At 39.2% G+C, this 13,839-nt stretch overlaps 1 protein-coding gene across 1 annotated transcript in view; it reads right to left on the bottom strand.

Annotated features, from left to right (window-relative positions):
- The window catches only part of GRM7 (glutamate metabotropic receptor 7), an 822,804-nt gene that overhangs the window by 152,758 nt on the left and 656,207 nt on the right, over positions 1-13,839 (bottom strand). The window lies entirely within an intron of this gene.

Here is a 13,839-nt window from a genome sequence, read left to right as displayed (position 1 = left end):
TATTTTCAGCTATAAGCTCCCAAGGTAAAGCCTCTTTATAAACCCAACTCTTGGGGTCAGAAGAGGTCTTGGATGTTATTCTACCTCAAGATGGGCTTGAGGAGCGTGAGGTAAGAAAGTGCCCGACAACAGTAGAGATTTTCTTTACCGTATTTGCTGTCCTTGTGTTGTTTTCTCTCCTATATCCCTTAAATTTCAAACTGTGCTGCAAGTACATTCCCAAAAGCTTTTGGAGTGACCCTTGGAGAGCTGGCTGGGGTTCGTGGTCAGATAAGCTTTGACAGAAGAAAGCAGGTCTAATTATAGGACCTACTCCTGCTGCTCATTTGCCCCTGCTATGAATATTCTGGATGACCATACCTGGCCCATGTTCATGTTCATACCTCAATGTCACTCCAAACCAATGCAATGTCACTTCCCCTACTGCTGTTTCAGTGACTGCACTAGCTATTCAGGAAGGGCATAAGGAGGGTCATAAGGAAGGTCTAGTTTCTACCTCATTTCTCTGCTGTCACCCCTGTCCTGCACCTCTTTTCTTATAACTTAGATCCTTGCCCATCAGTGGTGATTCATAACTGCTGTCTCCCCTTTCAGTAGTCTTCTGCCTTGCCAAATCCCCTAAGTTAAATGAATGTGTGGATGGATGGCTAGCTACTTTACTGGATCGATGGATTCTTTCAATTCAGAAGCAACTCTTATGAACCAGAAGCTATCTTAAACATTCATTTAACAAACATTAACCTAATACTATCCTGAGTCAGGAAGTGTGCTAGACAATGGGATCTATTCATTTACTGCAATAATTATTTTGTGACTCTACTAGACACTGGAATGCCCAGGATAATGGACTTTCCAACTCTAATACATAGCAATTTTCCAAGACTCTTTCTAAAAATTCAGTTTCCCAGACTCTATTCCCAAAGATTCTGATTCAGTCCACTTTGGCTTGGATTGAAAAAAAAAATGCATTTTGAATAACACCAAAAGATTAAATAACACATGGCTCATGATGACTTCTGAGAAACAGTGAACAGTGTTTCAAAGCATCTTCTGAATGCTTTGGGTCCACACAGGACCACAGTGTGGTCCACTTAGGGTCCACACTGAACTTGGTCCAGCCCACTGGTAGTTTCAGTGACCTCTGGGGGAGCAAGATGGAAAAAGAGGGGCTTTTCCAGAGACTTTTGTCGTCTTACAAAAGCATCAGCAGAACACACAACACTATGCTGAGATACCATCCCTAGTTATCCTTTATTGTTCTTAAAGTCAGGATGTATTTCCTGGAATCCTCTCTCCCCATCATTGTATCTTTATAACTAAGCCCTTATTTCCCAGTATCTCCCTAATCCAGCCACACACTAATGTGACAGTGACAGTGACCATTATGGCCACAAAGGCTAAAATAAAAAAAAAAAATCCTCTCTTTCCCCAACAATTTTTCTGATGGTGTCACTGTCAGGAAAGAACTCCCCTTGCAGTTTTCCCAGATTTGCTTATTTCTCTCAAGTTTCAAATGTGTCAAAAGGCACTTTTATTATTTAAGTGCTATTAGCTTCTGGTCTTTCATGCACATGACCGAATACAGCAGGAGTGCATCCCGCTATCAGCTCAGAGATGCTTTGCTTGCCACACTGTTCTCATAAAGTACAGTGCAGCAAAATGGAATGCATATGACCAGCAAAACACTCAGGGTCTCTTAGACTCCATCTGTTACAGGCAACGAAGAAACTTGCTTAGGTGGTTTCAAGGTTTAATTTAAGATATAGGGCAGGGGAGAGTTGGACAGTTTCACGTTAGAAACAAAAATCCTTCTGTATGTCAACTGTTCCTTCCCCTTCTCTGACCTACCTCTTTGTTTAAAGCCACCATAGGAAATAACTGACGACAAATAGCTCTCTCATGGGAGAAAATGGAAAGAAAATGTACTAACTAGGGAAAAGAAAAAAGAAAAAAGAAACGTGAGAGCACAGAAGCATTTTTCCTGTTTTTAAAAATAAGTTTTATTGTAATAACTATCACTAATAACTCTGTATTTAATCTTTACCCTGGAGAATACACACATACAGACATTGCCAGCTTTAACATTTACTCCAAAGGTAGACTCTATACTAATGCAAAAGGGTAAGACTCTTTTCTCACTCAAAATCTCTTCTTTACTATAAACAATTCTCACTGCATTTGAATTAAGATTCTAGAGCATTCAGCAGAAAAGAATTTGGGTATTAGCTCCGTCTGCCATAACACAGTGTCATAGACTGTGGCTTAAACAATAGAAATATATTTTCTCATACTAATGGAGGCTGAGAAGTCTAAGATCAAGGTTCTGGCCCATTTACTTCCTGGTGAGAGAATCTTCCTGGCTTACAGACAGCTGCCTTTATGCTGTGTCCTCACACAGCAGGAAGACAGTGCTGGTCTCTCTTTCACTTCTTATAAGGGCACTAATCTCATTATGAGGGCCACTTCATGACCTCATCTAACCCTAATTACCTCCCAAAGGCCCCGTCTTCAAATACATTGGCATTTGGGGCTTTGACATATGAATTTTAGGGGGGGATACAATTCAGTCTATAGCAATCCAGAGGCCATTGTGCTTTTTACCAGCTTGCAACCTTGATGTGTTATTTGAACTCTCTGAGTCTTTTCCTACAAGTCCAAAGAAAAGAAATTAAGAAGTACAAACATTCTGGAAGTATTGGATGTGACCAGAGCTCAGCAATGTTTGAAAAGGAATTTTCTGGCTGCAGGTATGCATGCATACATGCATGTGCATATGGTTGTTGGTGGGGAGGCAATAAAATGATCACTGAGAGACAAAAGGGTAGGTTTTATAGCACCGAGGGCCAGCAGCCATGGGTCTCCACATGGGAAGAGAGGTACATATAAGATGGTATACATGGGAATACAAGGCCAAGGGCACTTGAGGATCCTGGGAGGATTGGCTAAGTGGGAAAAGTAGCACAGGGAATTGTAACTGCTGTTTTTGGACTATTTATATGTGTCCAAACCCTAGATTTCTTCTTTTTTTAAGTTGACTTCATTTATAAATAAGGAAGGGATGACACAGCATGAGAGGAGAGTCAAATTTTGGGTTTCAAAAGCTAAGGTCAAGTCATATTACAACGAATTTGATCAGAAAGAGCCAGTCTATTCCATTCTCTTCTATTTATCAACAGGCTTAATGAAGATTCCAGATGGTATAGTCCAAGTCAAACCTGAATAGGTCTATGGACCTTCAAGATGGGCCAGAGAGGAAACAAAGTTACAACCCTCTGTAAGCTGCTTCCCTGAATAAAGCCCAAGGTTAAGATACTAAGTTCCACACTCCAGCATGAAGAAGGAACCAGAGAACATAAATGTCCATGTGACATATGGAGGTAGGAGGGGGTTCTGGGGGCTTCATCCAGCTCCATTGATCCATTGAGAATCAGGGAGCCTTAAATCGTTTTTATGCAGGAAAGTGATGAATAACTTTATCTCCATTGAGTTCCTAATGGCTCAAAAGGGCAACTCCTTGTTTCTTTTATTTCTAAGGGGCACAGCAGTATCTGAGGGAGGCCAGGCCTGCGTATATCTTGTAGTAAGGTACCTCAGACATGAACCCCCAGACAAGAAGAGGGTCCCTGTAGCAGGAAAATGATCAAAGACTGAGGCCACACCCAACCACCACCATGACTCTGAGGTCAGTGTCCTTATGCCACTGGAAACCTAGGAAAAGACAGAAAGCAGAGAGACTCTGGTCTGCTTAACATTATGTTCTATTGCCCAGTGGAATGGGGCCCAAACTAGGAGTATATAAATTTATTAATTTAAAAATAATTCTTAGCACACCTGAATTTTTGGCCAGATACTTCTACCCTCTATGTCTGGACAATCATCCTGTTATCAATTTAGCTCTCCCACCTCCTACTATGTTCTTTAGGAAAAGTAAAACCTGGGTTAGAACGTACTTACCACTCAGAATTTGGAGGGGTACAGGGGTGAGAGGAAAACAGAATCTGGGATATGTTAGGAAGGGAAATCCCCAAGTTTAAAATATATTGAAGGGATGTGCAGTAAATATGTGGGAACTTAACTTGCCTTCACAATCAAGTGCAATATTGCACGCTGACAGGAACATTTCTGATGTCCCACTCTGGAAAGAAGGCCATTGGGATGATTTCACCCAGGGAATGAAATCTATTTTAAATGGGAATCTGAATGCTACAATTACAGCTCAATTGTCTATGTAACAGCATTAGAAGCCTCACACAAAGGCAAGCTATGCATTGGGTCCTAGGAAACACACTTTCCACATCCTGAAGCCCCCTGGGAAATAAAAAGGAAATAATCCATAAAATGTGAATTTGTACTGGGGTCAGTCTCAGTTGATTCTGGGCTTTAGATGCATTTTGTCTTAATGGACAAATGTTAAGAGTCCCATGACGGTGTTTTATTACACCTAGAGAGTCATTTGAATGTGGGGCATAAAGAAGACAGAATTTAGAACTAAGTGATGCAAGGAAAACCAGAAATTAAGAGGATTAATAAGATTAAGATGGGACTCTTATGTGCCTAAACTAGACACAAGCCTGGCTGTCCACTAAAGTGGCTCTTAAACCTATTCAGCAGATACTTGCCTGCCTCCTTCTTGTGTTCCTGATTTTCCATCAGGGTTTCAGCAACCATGGATAATCAGATGACCAAGCTCTTTGGGAAGATGATATGTTCCAAAGATGGCCCATGTTATGTGCTCCTCTTATTATACGAAAGATATTTTCTCCCTCAAAAGGAAAGATCTCTGTTTCTTCTTCTTGGATCTGGGTAGGGGTTATGATTTCCACAGTCAGCAGAGTATGGTGGAAATGATGCTATGCTTTTTCCTCAAGGTTGGGTCCTTGGGCTATAGTTTCCACCTGTCTCTCTCAATCTCACTCTTAAGATGCTTGCCCCTTAGCAGCCAGCAACCATACTGTGAGGAATCACAAACGAGTCCATAGGTAGAGAACATGGATAGATGATTCCAGTGCTCATTCTTTGAGCTGCTTCAGCTGATGCTAAGTAGGGCAGAGGTGAGCTTCCCCACCAAACCTTGCCCAAGTTACAGATTCATGAGCAAAAGAAATGCGTCTTGCTTTGAGCCAAGTTGCAGGGTAATTTTTACACTGCTAATAGGTAACTGTTACTGATGAATGCGTCCCAGGTGCTACTATAGACTGGATTGTGCCCACCCCCACAGCCCTGCCAATTCATATGTTGAAGTCTTTACCCCCAGTGGACAATATTTAGAGGTGAGATTTTTGTAGATAAGGGTTAGATGAGATCATGAGGTGAAGCCTCATAATTGGATTAGTGTCCTTCTAAGAAGAGGAATAACACCAGAGCTTTGTCTCTGCCATGGGAGGACATTGCATGAAGGCAGCCATCTTCAAGCCAGGAAGAGGGCTCTCACCTGGAAGAAAGCAGGTCAAGCACCTTGATCTTGTACTTCCCACCTTCCTGAACTGTGAGAAATAAACTTCCATTGTTTAAATCACCCATTCTATGGTACTTTGTTATGGCGGCCCAAGCTAACAAATAGAAATGCCTAACATTACTCAAGCACAAAATGGCGGAATGATTCCTGGATAATCAAGAAATTATCCTAATTTTGCTTCACTGGTAATTTGGAGTTATCTGTGGCCTCTCTGACCCCTGTCCCGGGTAATCAGGAATAAATAAATGTTGTTATTTGAGTTGGATATTAAAGTAACTTTACAAGATCATATAACAACAAAGGTTGTAGACTCAGCCCAGGTTATGGATAAACCTATCAATTTTCAAAAGGAAGGGCAATTTAATGGCTAAAAATCAGTTATATTATTAAACACTTTTTTAAAACATTTATTTATTTTTGAGAGAGAGAGAGAGAGAGAGAGAGAGCAAGCACGAGTGGGGGGGGGAGGCAGAGAGAAGTAGACACAGAATCTGAAGCAGGCTCAGGCTCTGAGCTGTCAGCACAGGGCCCTATGTGGGGCTTGAACCCACGAACCATGAGATCATGACCTGAGCTGAAGTCGGACGCTTAACCAACTGAACCACCCAGGTGCCCCAAACATAATCACTTTTAAGCTCTACTGAGAAGCAGTTTGGTTTCATGAAGAGTAGTACATTTATAGCAAGAAAAAAAAAAAACTGGGTTGAAGTATTCACAGTGTCATATTTTAGTTGAACATATCAATTTCTCCAGACCTCAGTTTCCTCAAATGTAAAAATGGACTGAGAATAGTGTCTCTTTAGCAAAGTTCCTGTGAGGATCCAATTAAGTGGTTTAATAGAGGGAAAGTGCTCAAAATTATTACATGAATGAGAGTTATGAATGGCAGTTTTTTAATGATTTTTTTAAAGGACTAATATTAAAAATAGCCATCTAAATCTTAACATTAATGAGAGGTCCCCTTTTCACTAAGGAAAATTGAAAACTTACTTCATTAACTTACTTTCTGAGGTATTACATGAAACTTGTTTTCCATTTACTGAAAGCCATGTTACTAATTTCTACTTGGACAGCTCTAATTGTGAATACCCTGGCTTCTCAGAGTTTGATTGGCTGATGTTAGTCTTTTAGCCAAAACATGAGCTACAGGAAACCAGAGCTGGCAGCTGTAATATTATAATTTTGACGTCTGAAAAGTCCAACCAGTTCTGAGGTATTTTTCTTAGCATTTTAATGTCAATGAGTTAATGGCTTAGTGACAGGAGCAAGGTAAAGTCAGGAAAAGGAATCTGAGATGTGCAATCTTTTTCTAGGAAGACAGGCAGGAAAACTGTGGCTGGCACCTTTTTATAACTCTTGCTTAAAACCTACCATGCCTGAATTACATAAGGTGAGAGGGAACACCCAGGCCATGACAGGCAAGATGAGAAAGATTTTTCATGATTCTTTCTGATGGACTTTACAGAGGAACTATCAAATGGCATTAACTTGGCGCTATCTCCATCCTGGGTTTGATTTTATAGAACTTCCACTGGTATAGATAGAATTCCCTCACCCCTTGGAAAGGCTGCAAAGGCTCTCTCAGCCAAAGACTTTCTGAAGTCCTCCTTCTGAAGAAAGGATTGCACCACAGCTGCTCCCTCTGGAGGCTTAGCTGCAGGGTCCTGAGCCATCTTAAACCTGTGTTTTGGGCAGCTGTTCAGATCCCACCTCTGCTACATGTAACCTAGGTAAGCTTTGGACAGCTACTTAACTTAAAATGTGAGGATAAAAGAAGTGATGAATTATGAAACCACTGTGTAGATGAATTACGATAATCCAAGCAAGTGTTAGTGCTTGACCCATGTAATCCCTAAAAATAACCAGCACTATAAATAATAACTACTGTTATAACACTATTTATACAAATTATCCTCCATTTTATACATGTTTATTAATATCTACTAACTACATGTAAAGCAAGTGCAACGCAACTTCTGCAAAATTAAAACAAACAAAACATCAAGAAAACACTTGTGATCTCTGCCTCAGTTTAACTCAATGGAAAGGAAACAGGACAACTGGAGTCTCAGTGTGATTTATGCAGCCCTGTCCTATTCATTGTCTCCAGTCTTGTCATGTCCTGGGACCATGATGCCAAGAAAGTCACAGAGTGAGAAAGCTGCCATAGCCATGCTTGTGAAAGGAATTCTGGGCAGGATCAGTGTACTTTAGAAAGATTGGCAACAGAGAGATTGATGTTCTAGGTGGCAGGCTGTGAATGGGGCCTGCAGGGAGGTGCCTCTCGGCAATGTAAAACTTAAGATTCTCTCATCAAACAGGAGATTCACTAAGTCATCCCAATGTAAATAGCCAGGCTCTGTGTTAAACAAGACTGGGTTAAATCAGAGTCTGGGTTATATCTGAAATGCTATGTCACTAAAGAGGAGGCTGAGTCATCAACAGAAGCAAAAAAAAAAAAAAAAAAAAAAGAGAGAGACTGCTGAGGTAAATGTTAGCAATACCCATCTTAGAACCCACAAGTGCTTCACTGGTACACATCCCTATTGTGGGGTACATACATGGGGTCTGGTGGCTTAATGCCATCCAACCCTCCAGTTTTCCAGTGCATGTCCTTTGTTCTCATTGCATGCTCACCAGGTGACTTCAAATATCCAGCTTCTTTTGGGGTGCCTGGGTGGCTCAGTCGGTTAAGCATCTGACTTCGGCTACGGTCGTGATCTCACAGCTTGTGAGTTCGAACCCCACCTCGGGCTCTGTGCGGACAGCTCAGATTCTGTATCTCTTTCTCTGCCCCTCCCATGCTCATGCTCTGTCTCTCAAAAATAAATAAACATTATTTTTTTTTTTAAATCCGGCTTCTTCTACCATTGTTTTAGGAATCAACTATACTGGTCATATCAACCTGAATTTAGGTAGTCTTAACAATTCTATTCTCTTTACAAATGAATGAACTAACCATCTAATTTTTGTATCAGTCACATGAAGGAGTCACTGCCCCCTAGTTTATGCAGCAAAAACATTTGGCCCTAGGTATATAAGATCTAGGAGATAACTAAGTCTGAGATGGTATGGACTTTCAAGGCTGAGAATCCAAGCCTTTGGAGTAGCTAAATCATCAATTTGATGGGAGTTCTCCAGGTGACAGGCCAGCCTCCCTTGCTATAACTTAATGGCACTATGAAACTTCTTCAGAATGCTGGGGAATTATCACAACAGATAACCATCATAACTAGGTAATGCTTTAGTGTCCCTTCTGATGCTAGTTTGATAAAATATTAGCAAGTATTATTTTCTCACTCTTATTTTATCATTTAATCCCTTAAAATAAGAGGCAAAGAGCTAAGACAGAAGTTCTCAATGAAGTAATTTTTGCTCCCCAGGAAACATTTACCAGCATCCAGAGACATTTTTGTTGTCACAACTAGGGGATGGGGTATTACTGGCATCTAGTGGGTAGAGGCTAGGGATGCTACTAAGCCTCCTACAATAAATAGGACGGCCCCCTGACTCTCCACCCCACCTCCCCAACACACACACACACAGAGTGATCTGGCTCAAAATGTCAATAGTCCTTCTATTGAGAAACCCTTATTTAAGAGAAAATTTATTTCCTTTTTCTTCTCCATCTAATACTGCACTTGTATTCCAAAGGAATAGGAACTAACATCTCTTTAGCATTTTACTCTCAAATGTATTCTTAATTTTCACAACACCCTTTGAGGTATTGATCAGTATCCCTATTTTACACAGAGGGAGAATGAGGATCAGAAAGGTTGAATAACTTGCCTAAGTTCCCATAAGAACAAGAGTCAAACTCAGGATTGTCTTATATACTAGATATCCTTTATGAATTAGGATTCCTAATTTGAGTTCAAGGGAAAAGAAATCCAGCTACTTCCTGAAGAGCAATTGAATTTTAGAGATATTAAAAACTATGCTAAGCAAAGTTTCACTGAAAAGGACTCTGGAGAATAAAATCAAGTGCTTATGTCACATGGAAAGTATTGCACCGAGTGGCACAGTAAGCAAAAAGTCACACCAGCTCCTTCAGTCATGGTATATACTTAACCGAAGTCAGGCTCACACCCTAGACTTAGATTGTACCATGCAGTGATTTATGTCAATCATTAAATTCTTCAAATAAGATGGCCTATAGTACTTTCAGAGAAGACCTGGGAGCAGAGCCCAAGGGCTTCAGGAGACTCTCCGAGAAATCAATTATCCTCACTGGCATGGACGGAAATAGGAATGGGGCACTGACTGGTCATAGCCATCCCAACCAATACCCCTCTGATGAGAAAAGGAGTGAAACACCATACAGTGGCATATCAAAGACTATAATCTGGGATTCACCCCTTAGTTAATTCAGGATTGACCATTTTTCTTTGACTAAAATTCTCAAAATTTAGCTTTCATCAGAGTCACCTGGGAAGTTCATTAAGGAAACAGATATTTGGGGTTCCTATTCCAGAAATTCTTATTCAATAGGAATCTGCAATATTTACAAGTTCTCATGCACGAGGTCCTTCTAATTAAAGCTTTAAACCAACCTATACTGAAAGTAACCTAGAGTGAGCCTCTATATCCAACCTTATGTTTGTCTATCCCTGATATTTTTCAGTGGGAGAATTATATATTTTTTGGTATGTGATACACTCAAATTATTTCTTCAAAGAAAAGAGACAAAAGGGTAACAAAAAATAGTAGCAAACTAAATTCAACAATACATTAAAAGGATTATACACCAGGACCAAGTGAGATTCATTCCAGGAATGCAAGGATGGTTTAACATCCACAAACCAATCAACATGATATAACACGTTAATGAACCAAAGGATAAAAACCATATAATCATCTCAATCAATGAATAAAACCAAAAGAAAAATTAAACAAAAAACAAACAAAAGAAACATTTGAGAAAAGTCAACATCCTTTTATGATAAAAACTCTCAACAAAGTGGGTACAGAGGGAACATATCTCAACAAAATAAGGCTACATATGACAATCCCACAGCTAATATCTTAGTCAATGGTGACAAATCAAAAGCTTTTCCTTTAAGATCAGAAACAACACAAGGATGTCCATTCTCAGCACTTCTACCCAACATAGTATTAGAAGTCCCAGATATTAGGCAAGAGAAAGAAATGAAAGGCATCTAAAGTGGAAAGGATGAAGTAAAACTGTCACTATTTGTATATGACAGAAAACCCTGTCATAAAACACTGAACACTCCTCCAAAAATGAATTAGAACTAATAAATACAGTAACTTGGCAGGATACAACTAACATATAGAGATCTATTATATTGCTATGTACTAATAGCAAACTATCAGAAAGAAAAATTAAGACAATATTTCCACTTGTATTTGTATTGAAAAGAATAAAATACCTATGAGTAAATTTAATCAACAAGGTGAGAAACCTGTACTTTGAAAATTATGAAACACTGATGAAAGAAATTGAAGGTGACACGAACAAGTGAAAAGATATTCCATGCTCATGTGTTAGAAGAAGTAATATTGTTAAAATATCCATACTACCTAAAGAAACCTACATATTCAATGCAATCCTAAACACCAATAGCCTTAGTCAAAAACTAGAACAAATAATACTAAGCTTTGTGTGTAATCACAAAAGACACCAAATAGCAAAAACAAGCAAAACCAATTTTGAGAAAGAAGAACAAAGCTCGAGGAATCACAATTCTAGATTTCAAGACATACTACAATGTTGTAGTAATCAAAATATTATGAGACTGGCACAAAAACAGACATATAGATCACAGAACAGAACAGAGAGTTCAGAAATAAACACACACTTCTATGGTCAATTAATCTACTACAAAGGAATCAAGAGCATAAAATGGACAAAGTTTCTTCAATAAATGGTGTTGGACGATCTCGCGGTCCGTGAGTTCGAGCCCCGCGTCGGGCTCTGGGCTGATGGCTCAGAGCCTGGAGCCTGTTTCCGATTCTGTGTCTCCCTCTCTCTCTGCCCCTCCCCCGTTCATGCTCTGTCTCTCTCTGTCCGAAAAATAAATAAACGTTGAAAAAAAAAATTAAAAAAAAAATAAAAAAAAAATAAATGGTGTTGGGAAAACTAGACAGCTACATGCAAAAGAATTAAATTGGACCACTTTCTTCTACCATATACAAAAATAAACAGTATTAAAAACTTAAATGTAACACTGGAAATCATAAAACTCCTAGAAGAAAACATAGGCAGTAATTTCTCTGATGTCAGCCTAAGCATTATTTTTTTTTTCAGTCTGTCTCCTTAAGCAAAGGCAACAGAAAAGCAAAGTAAACAAATGGAACTACATCAAACTGGAAAACTTTTGGAAAGAAAATGAAAGAAACCATAAACAAAATGAAAAGACAATTTACTGAATGGAAGAAGATGCTTGCAAATGATGTATCCAATAAGGTTATATCAAACTATATATATAAATTCACAAAATATAAAAAATTCACAAAACTCAATGACCAAACATACACACACACACACACACACGCACACGCACACACACACATACACACAAAATCTGATTAAGAAAATGGGCAGAGGACCTACACATTTTCCCAAAGAAGACATAAATATGGCCAACAGACACATAAAAAGATGCTTAACATCACTAATCATCAGGGAAATGCAAATCAAAGTGAGTTGTTACCTCAAACTTAGAATGGCTAAAGTAAATAGGACAAGTAATAACAGGTGTTGGTGAGGATGTGGAGAAAAAGGAACCTTCACACACTGTTGATGGCAATGTAAATTGGTGCCACCACTGTATAAAACAGTATGGAGTTTCCTCAAAAAATTAAAAATAGAAATACCATATGATCCTTTAATTCTGCTACTGGGTATTTACACAAAGAAAATGAATACCATAATTTGAAAAGATGTATGTGCCACTCTGTTCACTGCAGCATTATTCACGATAGCTAAGATATGGAAGCGATCTAAGTGTTTATCAAGAGAGAAGTATAAAAGGAAGATGTGTGTGTGTGTGTGCGTGTGTGTGTGTGTGTGTGTGTGTGTGTGTGTTGAGGAGGAAAAGCTAAGATATACATTATTGAAAAAGGTGGAAAAGAGGCAAGAAGGGGATGGATGGACACACACATACACACATACACACAGGAATACTACACAGCCATAAAAAAGAATGAAATCTTGCCATTTTTGGCAAATGGGTCTACCTAGCGGTTATTATGCCAAGTGAAACAAGTTGGACAAGATAAAGACAAACACTGTATGATTTCACTTATACGTGGAATATATAAAAAGAAAATAAAACAGAACAGAACACAAACCAATTCATGGATACGGAGAACTAACTAATGGCTGCCAGTGAGGAGGTTGGGGAAATTGGTGGGAAGACAGGCAAAAATAGGTGAAGGGGATTAAGATGTACAAACTTTCAGTTGTGAAATAAACAAGTCACCAGAATGTAATGTATAGCATAGGGAATATAGTCAATGATAATGAAATAATTTTGTATGGTGGGACATAGTAACTACATTTAATATGGTGATCATTTCACAATATATAAAAACAGCGAATCACATGTTATATACTTGAAACTAATTTATATATCAATTATAATTTAATAAAAAATAGTATTAGCTGCTCTCTTGTTTGAATTCCAAGTACACACACCAGAGCTCTGCTAGAAGCTTCATTTACAGTAACTTATACCGTAAGTATACTCACCCTTACTCACCCCAGTCAGTATCACTACCCCCACCCTACAGCTGAGGAAATTGATTAAGTCAGTCACTCAAGGCACACAGTTAATAGTGAAGAATGGGGTTTAGCTCATTACTAAAATGAGGTATTGCCCTTGAGGAATTTCTTGAGTAGCTGAAAGATAAGACAAATATGCATATAACTATGGATAGGAAAGACAAAGTCTAGGAAAAAAAAAAAAAAGACCTGCCATGCCCCTCAAAGCTCAGAGAATCAAAAGAGAATATCCAGTGAAGGGCTCAGATCACAGGTGGTCTTTCAAGTATATGTGGAGCATATGTTGAGTATATGTTGACCACACCCACTGAGTGTGGTCCTCACAGGCTCAGGAACAGACAGAAGTGTTAATTTGCGAATGTAGGTGGAGGGTAGCTGGGCATCCATTTCATTATTCTGAAGGAAGACATAGTCCAGGAGGAAGCAGAATTGGCCTAGAGGTGAGAAAGCCCTGGGTATGTAACAAGGAATTTCAACTTGGTGGCTGTTGGGGGAGGTTGTGGTGGTTGTTTCTGGTGTTGTTTTTAATCCATTCAGTGACAACTATTCTGAGTGTGCACTTGTCCTACAGGAACACCAGGAGGGAGAGGAGAATGTGGAAATAGATGACACTACTGGCTGTATGGTCCTAATG

This window comes from Lynx canadensis, chromosome A2 (genome assembly GCF_007474595.2).
Source record: "Lynx canadensis isolate LIC74 chromosome A2, mLynCan4.pri.v2, whole genome shotgun sequence".
Lineage (NCBI taxonomy): Eukaryota > Metazoa > Chordata > Mammalia > Carnivora > Felidae > Lynx > Lynx canadensis.
Note: the sequence above shows the minus strand (reverse complement) of the source record. Positions and strands in the feature narration are given on the sequence as shown.